This window comes from Triticum dicoccoides, chromosome 2A (assembly GCF_002162155.2).
Source record: "Triticum dicoccoides isolate Atlit2015 ecotype Zavitan chromosome 2A, WEW_v2.0, whole genome shotgun sequence".
Classification (NCBI taxonomy): Eukaryota; Viridiplantae; Streptophyta; class Magnoliopsida; order Poales; family Poaceae; genus Triticum; species Triticum dicoccoides.
Genome location: NC_041382.1, coordinates 247,953,627 through 247,968,511, shown reverse-complemented (window position 1 = coordinate 247,968,511; position 14,885 = coordinate 247,953,627). Strand labels below are relative to the sequence as shown.

At 43.7% G+C, this 14,885-nt stretch overlaps 1 pseudogene; it reads left to right on the top strand.

The window, feature by feature from the left end:
• The first annotated feature begins 610 nt into the window (after positions 1–610).
• LOC119357815 lies at positions 611–13,356 on the top strand (annotated as a pseudogene).
• Positions 13,357–14,885: the final 1,529 nt, after the last annotated feature.

Below are 14,885 nucleotides of genomic sequence, written 5' to 3'. Positions count from 1 at the left end.
CCGGTCGTTTTACTCCCTCTATCGTGCGCGGAGGCGGTGCATCTACCAGGGAGGTCGCGAGAGGGGTGAGTTTGTTCGTTCCTTCTTTGTCTCACAGCCATATCATTGATCTTGCTCGCTCTAGCGCTAATTTTGATTTGGAAAAGTAGACCCTGATTAAACTTGGTATAGATTTGTGGTGCACGCATGGAATTGTTTGATGCTACTTAAGGAGGTAATAAATCTTTCTAGAGGCCCAAATATTCAGTTCACCTTTCTAGGCATTTCAGTTTCAGGCTTGCATTATTTCTAGAGGCCCAAAGAATCAGTTCACCTTTCTAGGTATTTCAGTTCCAGGCTTGCATTATTTCTAGAGGCCCAAATGTTCAGTTCACCTTTTTAGGTATTTTAGTTTTAGGCTTGCATTACTTCTAGAGGCCCAAAGATTCAGTTTAGCTTTCTATGTATTTCAGTTCCAGGCTTGCATTATTTCTAGAGGCCCAAAGATTCGGTTCGCAGTCATCGGCAAGTGGCCCTGCTACCCATGCTGGTGTCGACCTCAACTCGCAAGCGCCATCGTCGGAGGGGTTCCCATTGCTTGGGATCTACAGAGCCTTCCTCCAGAGTGACGATGACTAGTTCCTCCCTAGGTGAGTGAGGGGCTTCGGGCTCCGTCCCTATCATGAATGACTTCCGTGATGAGTTAGCTCATGCTTTGTTTCATGGAGTGTATTGTTTTTTGTGAAGCTTGATTGAGGACTTGTATGTTTAAGTGGGATATCTCATTTGTATGGACAAAGTAAAATTTATCACATTTTGCATGAATGATTTGTAAAGATGGTTCGTTTATGTCAATTGTGAGTGGGAGGAGGCCACACAAGAGCCGGCCACACCAAATCCAGCAGGAAATAGGCTCCAAAGTAGTCAAATGATTGAGAAAGAACATTTATTGTCAATCTAACCCTGCCATCCATACACATCTTTGGGTTAGAGTTAGTTTAGGGTAAGAATCTAACTCTTACCTCTAACTGAGTTAGAGTTCTCCTTGTCTCAGTTAACATCATACTTTCCCGATTCATGCGTTTTTAGTATCCTGCAAATCAAAGAGGCCCTTAGACTGGGTTTAGGTCTAGTAGTTTTTCATAAACATGTTATGTCCAAAATTTAATGAACATGCTTGGATTTCTACGAAAATAATTCGGTTTCATGTATTAATTAATTCATTTATTTATTCTTTTGCAAGGGGTTTGCATGTAATTCATGAGGTCTGAAATGTAAAGTACCCCGGCATATGCTCTGAGTCGTGCATGCACTATGACCCAGATGCTCTATGTCCCACATGTCGGCGAAAGGGAGCACGTGGAAATGCCTAGGAGGATAAATGCGTGAAAAATATGTACGGTGAAGCGTAGCTGCGGTTCGAAAAGGAGACCTAAAGTGATGACAGGTATAGGTCGCATGCACCCAAATAGTGGTAGTACTAGACATACGACTATTTTTCCCTCAAAAAAGAGGTACGAGTGCTCAGTACTCCTATTTTATCAACAGGAGATCCATATGACAATAGCGTCCCTGCTACAGCTAGCTCTTCTCCCTCGTTTCTCTCTTCTAATTCTAAACTCAGCCAACGCCCGGTGGACATTGTGTGGATTTGTCGATGGTCGGTTTGCTCAACTGCGGCCCCACCTCACAGTGAAAACGTTACGACTGGAATAGAAATGCCATATACACCCTCCGTTCCTAAATATAAGCCTTTTTAGATATTTCAAATGGAATACAACATAAGGATGTGTGTAGACATACTTTAGAGTGTAGATTCACTCATTTTGCTCCGTATGTAGTCACTTGCTGGAATCTCTAGAAAGACTTATATTTGGGAACGGAGGGATTACTGTACTAATAAAACATTAGGGCCACGAGGTGATGTAGTGCTGGTTACAGGAGGCAAGAAGAAGAGATGCATCCATCAATGACGTCCACCTCCTCCACTGAGCGCGCCGGCCCACCGAACGGCGGCTAATTAGCAGCGGCTTTCGTGGCCAGGTCGACGTGCTTCTGAACAAGGGCGTCCAAAGATTCCAGCCGCTGGAAGAAGGCCAACGTATTTCTGTCCTCACTGGCTGATGTCTACTACACAACCTTCTTCTTGTAGACATTGTTGGGCCTCCAAGTGCAGAGGTTTGTAGGACAGTAGCAAATTTCCCTCAAATGGATGACCTAAGGTTTATCAATCCGTAGGAGGCGTAGGATGAAGATGGTCTCTCTCAAGCAACCCTGCAACCAAATAACAAAGAGTCTCTTATGTCCCCAACACACCCAATACAATGGTAAATTGTATAGGTGCACTAGTTCGGCGAAGAGATGGTGATACAAGTGGTATATGGACAGTGGATAAAGATTTTTGTAATCTGAAAATATAAAAATGAGCAAGGTAAATAATGATAAAAGTGAGCACAAACGGTATTGCAATGCTAGGAAACAAGGCCTAGGGTTCATTCTTTCACTAGTGCAAGTCCTCTCAACAATAATAACATAATTGGATCACATAACTATCCCTCAACATGCAACAAAGAGTCACTCCAAAGTCACTAATAGCAGAGAACAAACGAAGAGATTATGGTAGGGTACGAAACCACCTCAAAGTTATTCTTTCCAATCAATCCGTTGGGCTATTCCTATAAGTGTCACAAACAGCCCTAGAGTTCGTACTAGAATAACACCTTAATACACAAATCAACCAAAACCCTAATGTGTCCTAGATACTCCAATGTCACCTCAAGTATCCGTGGGTATGATTATACGATATGCATCACACAATATCATATTCATCTATTCAACCAACACATAGAACCTCAAAGAGCGCCCCAAAGTTCCTACTGGAGAATCACGACGAAAACATGTGCCAGCCCCTATGCATAGGTTCATGGGCGGAACCCGCAAGTTGGTCACCAAAACATACATCAAGTGAATCACGTGATATCCCACTGTCACCACAGATACGCACGACAAGACATACATCAAGTGTTCTCAAATCTTTAAAGACTCAATCCGAGAAGATAACTTCAAAGGGGAAACTCAATCCATTACAAGAGAGTAGAGGGGGAGGAGAAACATAAGATCCAACTATAATAGCAAAGCTCGCGATACATCAAGATCGTGCCAAATCAAGAACATGAGAGAGAGAGATCAAACACATAGCTACTGGTACATACCCTCAGCCCCGAGGGAGAACCACTCCCTCCTCGTCATGGAGAGCACCGGGATGATGAAGATAGCCACCGGAGAGGGATTACCCCCCTCCGGCAGGGTGCCGGAACGGGTCTAGATTGGTTTTCGGTGGCTATGGAGGCTTCTGGCGGTGGAACTCCCGATCTATTGTGCTCCCCGATCGTTTTATGGTATATGGGGATATATAGGAGGAAGAAGTACGTCAGGGGGGCCACGAGGGGCCCACGAGGGTGGAGGGCGCGCCCTCCTACCTCGTGGCTTCCTCGAAGCTTGCTTGACGTGCACTCCAAGTCTCCCGGGTTGCTTTTCTTCCAAAAATAAGTTCCGTGAAGTTTCAGATCAATTGGACTCCGTTTGATTTTCCTTTTCTGCGATACTCTAAAACAAGGAAAAAAACAGAAACTAGCACTGGGCTCTGGGTTAATAGGTTAGTCCCCAAAATAATATAAAAGTGTATAATAAAGCCCATAAACATCCAAAACAGAAGATAATATAGCATGGAGCAATCAAAAATTATAGATACGTTGGAGACGTATCAGCATCCCCAAGCTTAATTCCTGCTCCTCCTCGAGTAGGTAAATGATAAAAATAGAATTTTTGATGCGGAGTGCTACTTGGCATAATTTCAATGTAATTCTTTTTTAATTTTTATATGAATATTCAGGTCCCAAAGATTCAAGATAAAAGTTCATATTGACATAAAAATAATAATACTTCAAGCATACTAACTAAGAAATCATGTCCTCTCAAAATAACATGGCCAAAGAGAGTTCATCCCTACAAAATCATATAGTTTAGTCATGCTCCATTTTCGTCACACAAGAATGCTCTCATCATGCACAACCCGGATGACAAGCCAAGCAATTGTTTCATACTTTAGTAATCTCAAACCTATAAACTTTCACACAATACATGAGCGCGAGCCATGGATCTAGCACTATGGGTGGAATAGAATATGATGATGGGGGTTATGTGGAGAAGACAAGAAGGAGAAAGTGTCACATCAATGAGGCTAATCAATGAGCTATGGAGATGCCCATCGATTGATGTTAATGCAAGGAGTAGGGATTGCCATGCAATGGATGCACTAGAGCTATAAATGTATGAAATCTCAACAAAAGAAACTAAGTGGGTGTGCATCCAACTTGCTTGCTCACGAAGACCCAGGGCACTTGAGGAGGCCCATTATTGGAATATACAAGCCAAGTTCTATAATGAAAATTTCCCACTAGTATATGAAAGTGACAAAACAAGAGACTCTCTATCATGAAGATCATGGTGCTACTTTGAAGCACAAGTGTGGAAAAAGGATAGTAGCATTGTCCCTTTTATTTATTTTTTTATTTTTTATTTGGCCTTTCCTTTTTTTATTTGGCCTTTCTTTTTTATTTGGCCTTTTTTTATTTTTTGCCTTTTTTGGGACAATGCTCTATGAATGATGATCATCACACTTCTATTTATTTACAACTCAAAGATTATAACTCGATACTAGAACAAGATATGACTCTATATGAATGCCTCCGGCGGTGTACCGGGATATGCAATGAACCAAGAGTGACATGTATGAAATAATTATGAACGGTGGCTTTGCCACAAATACTATGTCAACTACATGATCATGCTAAGCAATATGACAATGATGAATGTGTCATGATAAACGGAATGGTGGAAAGTTTCATGGCAATATATCTTGGAATGTCTATGGAAATGCCATAATAGGTAGGTATGGTGGCTGTTTTGAGGAAGATATAAGAAGGTTTATGTGTGATAGAGCGTATCATATCACGGGATTTGGATGCACCGGCGAAGTTTGCACCAATTCTCAATGTGAGAAAGGGCAATGCACGGTACCGAAGAGGCTAGCAATGATGGAAGGGTAAGAGTGCGTATAATCCATGGACTCAACATTAGTCATAAAGAACTCACATACTTATTGCAAAAATCTATAAGTCATCAAAAACCAAGTACTACGCACATGCTCCTAGGGGGATAGATTGGTAGGAAAAGCCCATCGCTCGTCCCCGACCGCCACTCATAAGGAAGACAATCAAATAACACCTCATGTTTCAAATTTGTTACACAACGTTTACCATACATGCATGCTACGGGACTTGCAAACTTCAACACAAGTATTCCTCAAATTCACAACTACTCAACTAGCACAACTTTCATATCACTATCTCCATATCTCAAAACAATCATCAAGTATCAAACTTCTCTTAGTATTCAATGCACTTATATGAAAGTTTTTATTATATCCCTCTTGGATGCCCATCATATTAGGACTAGTTTCATAACCAAAGCAAACTACCATGCTGTTCTAAAGACTCTCAAAATAATATAAGGGAAGCACGAGAGTTCATCTATTTCTGCAAAATAAAACCACCACCGTGCTCTAAAAAGATATAAGTGAAGTACTAGAGCAAATGACAAACTACTCCAAAAGATATAAGTGAAGCTCAATGAGTAGTCGAATAATTATGCAACTATGTGAAGACTCTCTAAAATTTAAGAATTTAAGATCTTGGTATTTTATTCAAACATCAAGCAAAACTAAATCAAATAGAATGACGCTCCAAGCAAAACACATATCATGTGGCGAATAAAAATATAGCTCCAAGTAAAGTTACCGATGAATGAAGGCGAAAGAGGGGATGCCTTCCGGGGCATCCCCGAGCTTAGGCTCTTGGTTGTCCTTTAATATTACCTTGGGGTGACTTGGGCATCCCCAAGATTAGGCTCTTTCCACTCCTTATTCCATAGTCCATCGAATCTTTACCCAAAACTTGAAAACTTCACAACACAAAACTTAACAGAAAAATCGTAAGCTCCGTTAGTATAAGAAAATAAATCACCACTTAGGTACTGTAATGAACTCATTATAAATTCATATTGGTGTAATATATACTTTATTCCGACTTCTCTATGGTTCATACCCTCCGATACTACTCATAGATTTATCAAAATAAGCAAACAACACACGAAAAACAGAATATGTCAAAAACAGAACAGTCTGTAGTAATATGTATCAAACGTATACTTCTAGAACTCATAAAATTCTCAAATAAATTGGTGGACCTGTGTAATTTGTCTATTAATCATCTGCAAAAAGAATTAACTCAATAGCACTCTCAATAAAAACTGGCAGAAATTGTCATGAGCGCTAAAGTTTCTGTTTTTTACAGCATGATCGCAAAGACTTTCCCCAAGTCTTCCCAAAGGTTTTACTTGGCACAAACACTAATTAAAAGCATAAAACCACATATAAACAGAGGCTAGAGGAACAAAAAGCAAGGAACAAAAATAAAGTTGGGTTGCCTCCCAACAAGCGCTATCGTTTAACGCCCCTAGCTAGGCATGATGATTTCAATGATGCTCACATAAAAGATAAGAATTGAAACATAAAGAGAGCATCATGAAGAATATGACTAGCACATTTAAGTATAACCCACTTCCTATGCATAGGGATTTTGTGAGAAAACAACTTATGGAAACAATAATCAATTAGCATAGGAAGGTAAAGCAAGCAAAACTTCAAGATTTTAAGCACATAGAGAGGAAACTTGGTATTATTGCAATTCCTACAAGCATATATTCATCCCTCATAATAATTTTCAGTTGCATCATGAATGAATTCAACAATATAACCTTCACATAGAGCATTCTTTTCATGATCTACAAGCATAGAAAATTTACTACTCTCCACATAAGCAAATTTCTTCTCATCAATAGTAGTGGGAGCAAACTCAACGAAATAACTATCATGGGATTGAAAATTGAAATCAAGATGACAAGTTTCATTGTTACCATTATTATTTAAAGCATACGTGTCATCACAATAATCATCATAGATAGGAGGCATGCTTTCATCATAATAAATTTTCTCATCAAGACTTGGCGGACAAAAAATATCATCTTCATCAAACATAGCTTCCCCAAGCTTGTGGCTTTGCATATCATTAGCATCATGGATATTCAAGGAATTCATACTAACAACATCGCAATCATGCTCATCATTCAAATATTTAGTGCCAAACATTCTAGTGCATTCTTCTTCTAACACTTTGGCACAATTTTCTTTTCCATCATACTCACGAAAGATATTAAAAAGATGAAGCGTATGAGGAAAACTTAATTCCATTTTTTAAATTTTATTTTATAAACTAAACTAGTGATAAAACAAGAAACTAAAAGACTCGATTGCAAGATCTAAAGATATACCTTCAAGCGCTAACCTCCCCGGCAACGGCGCCAGAAAAGATCTTGATGTCTACTACACAACCTTCTTCTTGTAGATGTTGTTGGGACTCCAAGTGCAGAGGTTTGTAGGGCAGTAGAAAATATCCCTCAAATGGATGACCTAAGGTTTATCAATCCGTAGGAGGCGTAGGATGAAGATGGTCTCTCTCAAGCAACCCCGCAACCAAATAACAAAGAGTCTCTTGTGTCCCCAACACACCCAATACAATGGTAAATTGTATAGGTGCACTAGTTCGGCGAAGAGATGGTGATACCAGTGGTATATGGATAGTAGATAAAGGTTTTTGTAATCTGAAAATATAAAAACAGCAAGGTAACTAATGATAAAAGTGAGCACAAACGGTATTATAATGCTAGGAAACAAGGCCTAGGATTCATACTTTAACTAGTGCAAGTCCTCTCAACAATAATAACATAATTGGATCACACAACTATCCCTCAACATGCAACAAAGAGTCACTCCAAAGTCACTAATAGCAGAGAAAAAATGAAGAGATTATGGTAGGGTACGAAACCACCTCAAAGTTATTCTTTCCAATCAATCTGTTGGGCCATTCCTATAAGTGTCACAAACAGCCCTAGAGATCGTACTAGAATAACACCTGAAGACACAAATCAACCAAAACCCTAATGTCACCTAGATACTCCAATGTCACCTCAAGTATCCATGGGTATGATTATACGATATGCATCACACAATCTCAGATTCATCTATTCAACCAACACATAGAACCTCAAAGAGTGCCCCAAAGTTTCTAACGGAGAATCACGACGAAAACGTGTGCCAACCCATATGCATAGGTTCATGGGCGGAACCCGCAAGTTGGTCACCAAAACTTACATCAAGTGAATCACGTGATATCCCATTGTCACCACAGATATGCACGGCAAGACATACATCAAGTGTTCTCAAATATTTAAAGACTCAATCCGAAAAGATAACTTCAAAGGGGAAACTCAATCCGTTACAAGAGAGTAGAGGGGGAGGAGAAACATAAGATCCAACTATAATAGCAAAGCTCGCGATACATCAAGATCGTGCCAAATCAAGAACATGAGAGAGAGAGAGATCAAACACATAGGTACTGGTACATACCCTCAGCACCGAGGGAGAACTACTCCCTCCTCGTCATGGAGAGCACTGGGATGATGAAGATGGCCACCGGAGAGGGATTACCCCACTCTGGTAGGGTGCCGGAATGGGTCTAGATTGGTTTTCCATGGCTACGGAGGCTTCTGGCGGTGGAACTCCCGATCTATTGTGCTCCCCGGTCGTTTTATGGTATATGAGGATATATAGGAGGAAGAAGTACGTCAGGGGGGCCCACGAGGGTGGAGGGCGCGCCCAGGGGGGTGGGCGCACCCCCTACCATGTGGCTTCCTCGAAGCTTCCTTGATGTGGACTCTAAGTTTCCCGGGTTGCTTTTCTTCCAAAAATAAGTTCCGTGAAGTTTCGGGTCAATTGGACTCCGTTTGATTTTCCTTTTATGTGATACTCTAAAACAAGGAAAAAACAGAAACTGGCACTGGGCTCTGGGTTAATAGGTTAGTCCCAAAAATAATATAAAAGTGTATAATAAAGCCTATAAACATCCAAAACAGAAGATAATATAGCATGGAGCAATCAAAACTTATAGATACGTTGGAGACGTATCGCTAGCCTTGTAGTGGCCTATGTAGATGATTTCCTCGTAGACGTGGATATCCAGGTCGACGGTTTCTTGCATGGCGAGGCGCCGCACAGCGAGCGCGGCCTCGAGGTGCACATTCTTCGTCGTGACCTCCGGCACCTGCAGGGCCACTAGGGCTTGAAAGAATTTGTCACCATGGAGGCCGATGAGGGTGGCAGACAATGAGGAGCCTGGCCGTGCGAGCTGGAGCAGTATGGCAAGGTCGTCCGCGTGCTTCTTCACGGTTGTGAACTTGCAGATGGAGTTGACCATCATGTCGGCCATGCGAGAGGTGAAGCCGGCGTCTGCGAGGGCTACGACGCCGGCGGTCGCCAGCACCGTCTGGAAACGCTACGCGATATAGGGCCGCAGGCCGGTGCCTTGGATGATTTGGCATAGCCGACTGCCACTCGCGTCCATCGCCTCCATAGGTGCTTGTGGCTTCTAGTCACTTGGTCTTGGATTGGAGTGAGCAGTGTTGCGCAGAGACTAGGAGTAGATGGATTGGAGTGGTGAGGCACCTTTATATGAGAATCCAAACCCTGTTGCATTCACATCATGCTAGCTCTATTCTGCTTCTCCAATTAATTCCCAGTACATGTAATTCAGGATGCATCATTGACCGTTCAATGTCTCGGGAACCGCTACCCTCTCCCTCCTTTGCAATGGCATTCAAGCACCTATGGAGGTGACTGTCGCTCGCGTCTATCGTGTGTTAGGGGACGTTCCCGTCGACGATGAGGTGCCTATGGTGACTTCGTAAATTTCAAGATGATAGTACTCGTATACTCAATATTGTGCACCGCGACAAAGGCAGAGAGGAAAGTGAGAGAACTACATATTTATTTAGGGTGTAGATTCACTCATTTTGCACCATATATACTCTGTCTCGGTGTAGTCTAGTCACTTGTTGAAATCTCTAGAAAGACAAATACTCATTTCTTGTTACAGGGCTATACTAGCGAGTACTACAATAGTGGGCTCAAATAGCAATTTTGTCTCATGCTAGAGGCTTGCTATATGCGTTCTCCAAGGTTCACAACTTCCATGTTCGGGTTGTGCTTGGCTCTTTGCCTCTTCAAGAAGACAAACAATGATGTTACTACTGCTGCTTCTACAGTATCGAATCCACTGCTGCATGTCCGTCCACCGCGAGCAGGAGGGATAGCTTGTTGTAGTACTATAAGAAAAAGCTTGTGCTCGTCTGCGAGCCACCACGTGCATGGGCGAGGGAGAAGGCATGTAGTAGTAAAATGAAGCTTTTGCTCGTTGTACGAGTTGATGTGACACATCATAGCACTGGCCCCACATGGTTGCCTATAAACTTGGCTGAAAGACCCATAGTGTACAATACTCCATTTGCTGCAACCTCTAACATTTACCCCACCACAAATTAAAAAATATATATTCCTGTCTTGACCAGATGAGCGTGCAAACTACAATCGCCAGGATGACAAGTAGGGCCTGAAGATTATTTTAATCAAAAAAAGCATGGAGCCGACCCCAACAATTTTAAGCTTACAGGCACGGTACACGCTATCCTAGACTACTCTACACATGAAACTGCCACACGAGCGTCCGGGCTGTGCTTGGCTCTTCGCCTCTTCGGGAATTCGAACAATGATGGAGTACTACTAAAGTGGAGGAGTACTACAGTATGCTTCTGGCCATCTGACACCGATTGAACTGTTGCATGTCCACCGCGTGCGGGAGGGAGAGCGTTGTAACGCCCCGAGACCGATGTGCCAGGTGTCTTCCAGTTATTCAATGTCGTTGTCATGTCATTTGCTTGCGTGTTGCATCTTATCATGTCATCATGTGCATTGCATCATCATGTTTTAAAACTTGCATTTGTCCGGGTTCTCCGAGTTCTCTCTGTTATCCGTTTTGAGCCCAACCACACTTGCACGCGCCCGCGGCATGTCTGAAATAGTATTTTTATAAGTGGCCGGAAAATGTTCTTGGAATGGGTTGAAAGTTGGCACGAGGTGGTGTTATAGTGTTAGTAGGTCGCCTGCCAAGCTTCATCGCATTCGGGGTTCGTTTGATAGCCCAAACGTTAAACTATAGCCGGTCTATCGTCGGACGTTTTCGGTCTCCGGAAACAGTCGCCGGGCCTCTCTCTCTTCTCTTCTCTCAGCCTAAGGACTTCTGCACAGTCCACTACCTACCGCCAAGCCTAGCCGAAGCTGTCTCGTCAGCCCGCGGACTTCCTCGCGCGCGTGTCCAAAAGCTGTCCCGGACCCGACCCGGGCAGTCGTGATGGTCTCTTCTCGGCGGGGTCCGGGAAGTGAACACGGTGTTGGAGTAATGCTTGACGTAGGTAGTACTAGGATCACTTCTTAATCATAGATTCTCGACCGTGCTTTTGCCTTCTCTTCTCGCTCTCTTTTGCATATGGTAGCCACCATATATGCTAGTCGCTTGCTGCAGCTCCACCTCATACCTTTTACCCTTCCTATAAGCTTAAATAGTCTTGATCGCGAGGGTGTGAGATTGCTGAGTCCCCGTGACTCACAGATACTTCCAAAACCAGCTTGCAGGTGCCGATGATACCGTGCAGGTGACGCAACCTAGCTCAAGGAGGATCTCGATGAAGACCTTGTTCATTATGTTGTTCCGTTTTCCAGTTGATCAGTAGCGGAGCCCAGTTGGGGTCGATCGGGGATCTGTGTAGCATTTGGGGTAGTCTTCTTTTATTTTGGTTCTGTAGTCGAACCTTGATTGTATTTGGGTGATGTACTGCTTTATTCATGTAATTGTGTGAAGTGGCGATTGTAAGCCAACTATGTATCTCTTTCCCTTATGTATTACATGGGTTGTGTGAAGATTACCTCACTTGTGACATTGCTTTCAATGCGGTTATGCCTCTAAGTTGTGCTTCGACACGTGGGAGATATAACCGCATCGAGGGCGTTACAAGTGTCTAGCGAACGAAAGCTTCTCCTAGTCTTGCCTGCCACCATGCTCATGCCTTTGCGTGTGTGATAGGTGGGCCCAACAGGTGTGTGGCTCAGCTGTCATGTAGCCAAAGGCAGGTGCGGTTAAGGCACCAGAGCTTAGTCCGCGAGGGAGAGGGCATTGTGGTAATCAAACTTCTCGGTCTTGTACGAGTTGACGCGACACATCAAAGCACTGCACTTGATATATTTCAATAATTTGCGTTTATCGTGCTTTAATTACAACGCATGCATGCATGTCGTGACTCTCCTTTTGATACTTGCATGTGTTGATTTAATGCACCTTGAAGTAGTATGAATATGTGACGGTAAAGCTCTGTAATGCCCCAGCCCTAATAAAGAGAGAGATGGTTGTGCACGAGGAGGGCGAGATCATGTAGACGGAACATGACCCGACAATGGAGCTATCTATGGTCTCGATGGACCTCACCTTGCTCCCACTGCCCCTTGTGCGTCCGCCCCTTGAAGCCTCCAGTGTACGAGGTTCGAATACACCTCGTCCGTTCGGCTGATCGAGCAAGGTGCAGGTTTCTTGATTGATGTGTTGTTCGATTGATTTGTGCAGTGCAAGGGAGGGCACCTGGCCTGCGTGGACTGCCGCGTCGAGCGCCCCGAGAACCAGCGGCAGTGCCAGAAGTGTGAGCGCGGCGGTGGCTTCGACGTGTGGAGCACGATGGTGGACGCCGTCCTCTCCTTGGTGAGGGTGGAGTGCCCGCACGAAGGCTGTGGCCTCTACGTCACATACCACAAGCTCGCCGATCACCAGAGCATGTGTCCGCTCGCGCCCTGCAAATGCCCCGTGCCCATCTGCAGCTACTAAGTCCCACTACTGGCGCTCTCGCCACATCAGCACCATGCATCCCATGCCCGTGCACAGGATCCAGTACGGCAAGGTGCTCCAGTTGCAAGTGCCACTGTCGGAGCCACGGCTCTTGCTGTTCGCGGAGGAGGACGGCCGCGCATTTTTCTTGGTTGGCGGCGTGCTCGACATCGGCGCTCCTATTGCCGTATCGGTCATCTGCATTAGAGCGGGGTCGTCCCCACTGCCGCACTACGTGGCCAAGCTATGGGCGAACGGCCCGCCGGGGGAGCCCAAAGGCAGGACTGACGTTGTCAAGGTGGAAATGGAGGTGACAAGCAGCAAGGATCCCGGCGACGTTGCCGTGCACGAGCTGACCTTATTCACAGTTCCGCCCAAGCTGCTGGCCGAGGCTAAGCTAGTGTACCTCCACATTTAGATTGTCAAGCTCATGTACTAAATGATTCTGCAATGCCTTCTGTTTATCTTAGCAATATGCTAATATAGGGGTTAGATCGGTCTACTTTAGCTTAAGAGATGGTGGGCTTTGGTGGTGATGCAGCAATTACTTCGACATCAGATCAACAGTTAATGTAATTTTCAACAGTCAAACAGATATTTTGTGTCTGTTGGATATAAATTTCCTTTGGGTAAGAAGTATAACAGCTTATAAGAAGTAAGTATAACAACTTATATGCTTTTTTGTTCAGGAAGTGTTGCATACTTGTGTGAGTTGACGTGACACATCAAAGTAGTAGTACTACTTGTGCGAGTTGACGCGACACATCAAAGTAGTAGTACTACTAGTAGTACTCCCTCCGATCGTAATTTCTCTGCGCATAAGGCTGGTCATAGTGGGAGTAACATAGGTAGTAACATAGATGCCACATAAGCAAAAATGATGAGGTGGCAAGTAATTAATGAGGAAAGGTAAATAGAGTAACATAATATGTTACCATCACATAGCGCTTTCCAATGCAAAATGAGTCTACAAAGTAATAAATGAAGACATCTAGTACCATGTTATCACATATTATGTCCCACTATGAAGGTAGTAATATAGAGTACTGTATGTTACTCTCCACTATGACCAGCCTAAGTCAAAGCATGGATACCAAGGAGGGCCTGGTTGTGTCTATACTTGGCCAACTTACCCGACTGCATGCGCACGAGGCAGACGAAGCTCGTGTCGTGTTGGTGTTGTGTGCGGCCTGCACATTAACCAAAACCTCGCGCCTCCATCTGAGCCTCCGTGTTTTAAACTTCTCAATCTCAAGGTCAAGGAACAACGTGAAACCTATGATAGAGCCAATCGGATGGTTGAGAACACTACAATTCGTCGCTACAGATGTGTGTGTGAGAGAGGACGAGTGCGTGTATGCACCTCTTCTCTTCCTGTATAACATACTAAACTCAGAGTACAAGTGTATGTGGTTGGCATCGACCTAGGGAGCTAGAGATGGTGCGTGCGAGAAGTCCCGAGAGATAGGTGTAATGCGCCTGAAAAAATACTAGTCTATAGCTCGCTACGAGGCTATTCCTGTCGAACTCCCCAATAAGCGTAAGATATGTATCCGACGGTGCCAGTTATTGCACGTATATACCAGTAGAAAAAGAACTAGTACCATGGCATATGCTACACCACGGGCGAGAACACGTGCCCACGTTACGCCATCCGGGAATAGTGCCGCACTTTGAAACTAGAACTGTCAATCAATTTTGAGCGCGTCTCGTCACATTCCAAATTACTGCTACTACCACGCTATATTTAATTGCAAAACTGTTCACACCGATCACAACCTACTCCCTCCATCATCATCTTAGGTTATTCACCGTGACCAAGGAGTAGGGGAAAACGAGAGAACATAATGTTTATTTGCTAATTAATAGCATTGCTTGCAATGAACTAACCACTTCATGTCGTGTTTGGTAGTCTCAAGTCATTAAAAGCATGCACACCCACATCTCTTATTGGTTGATATGTCAACA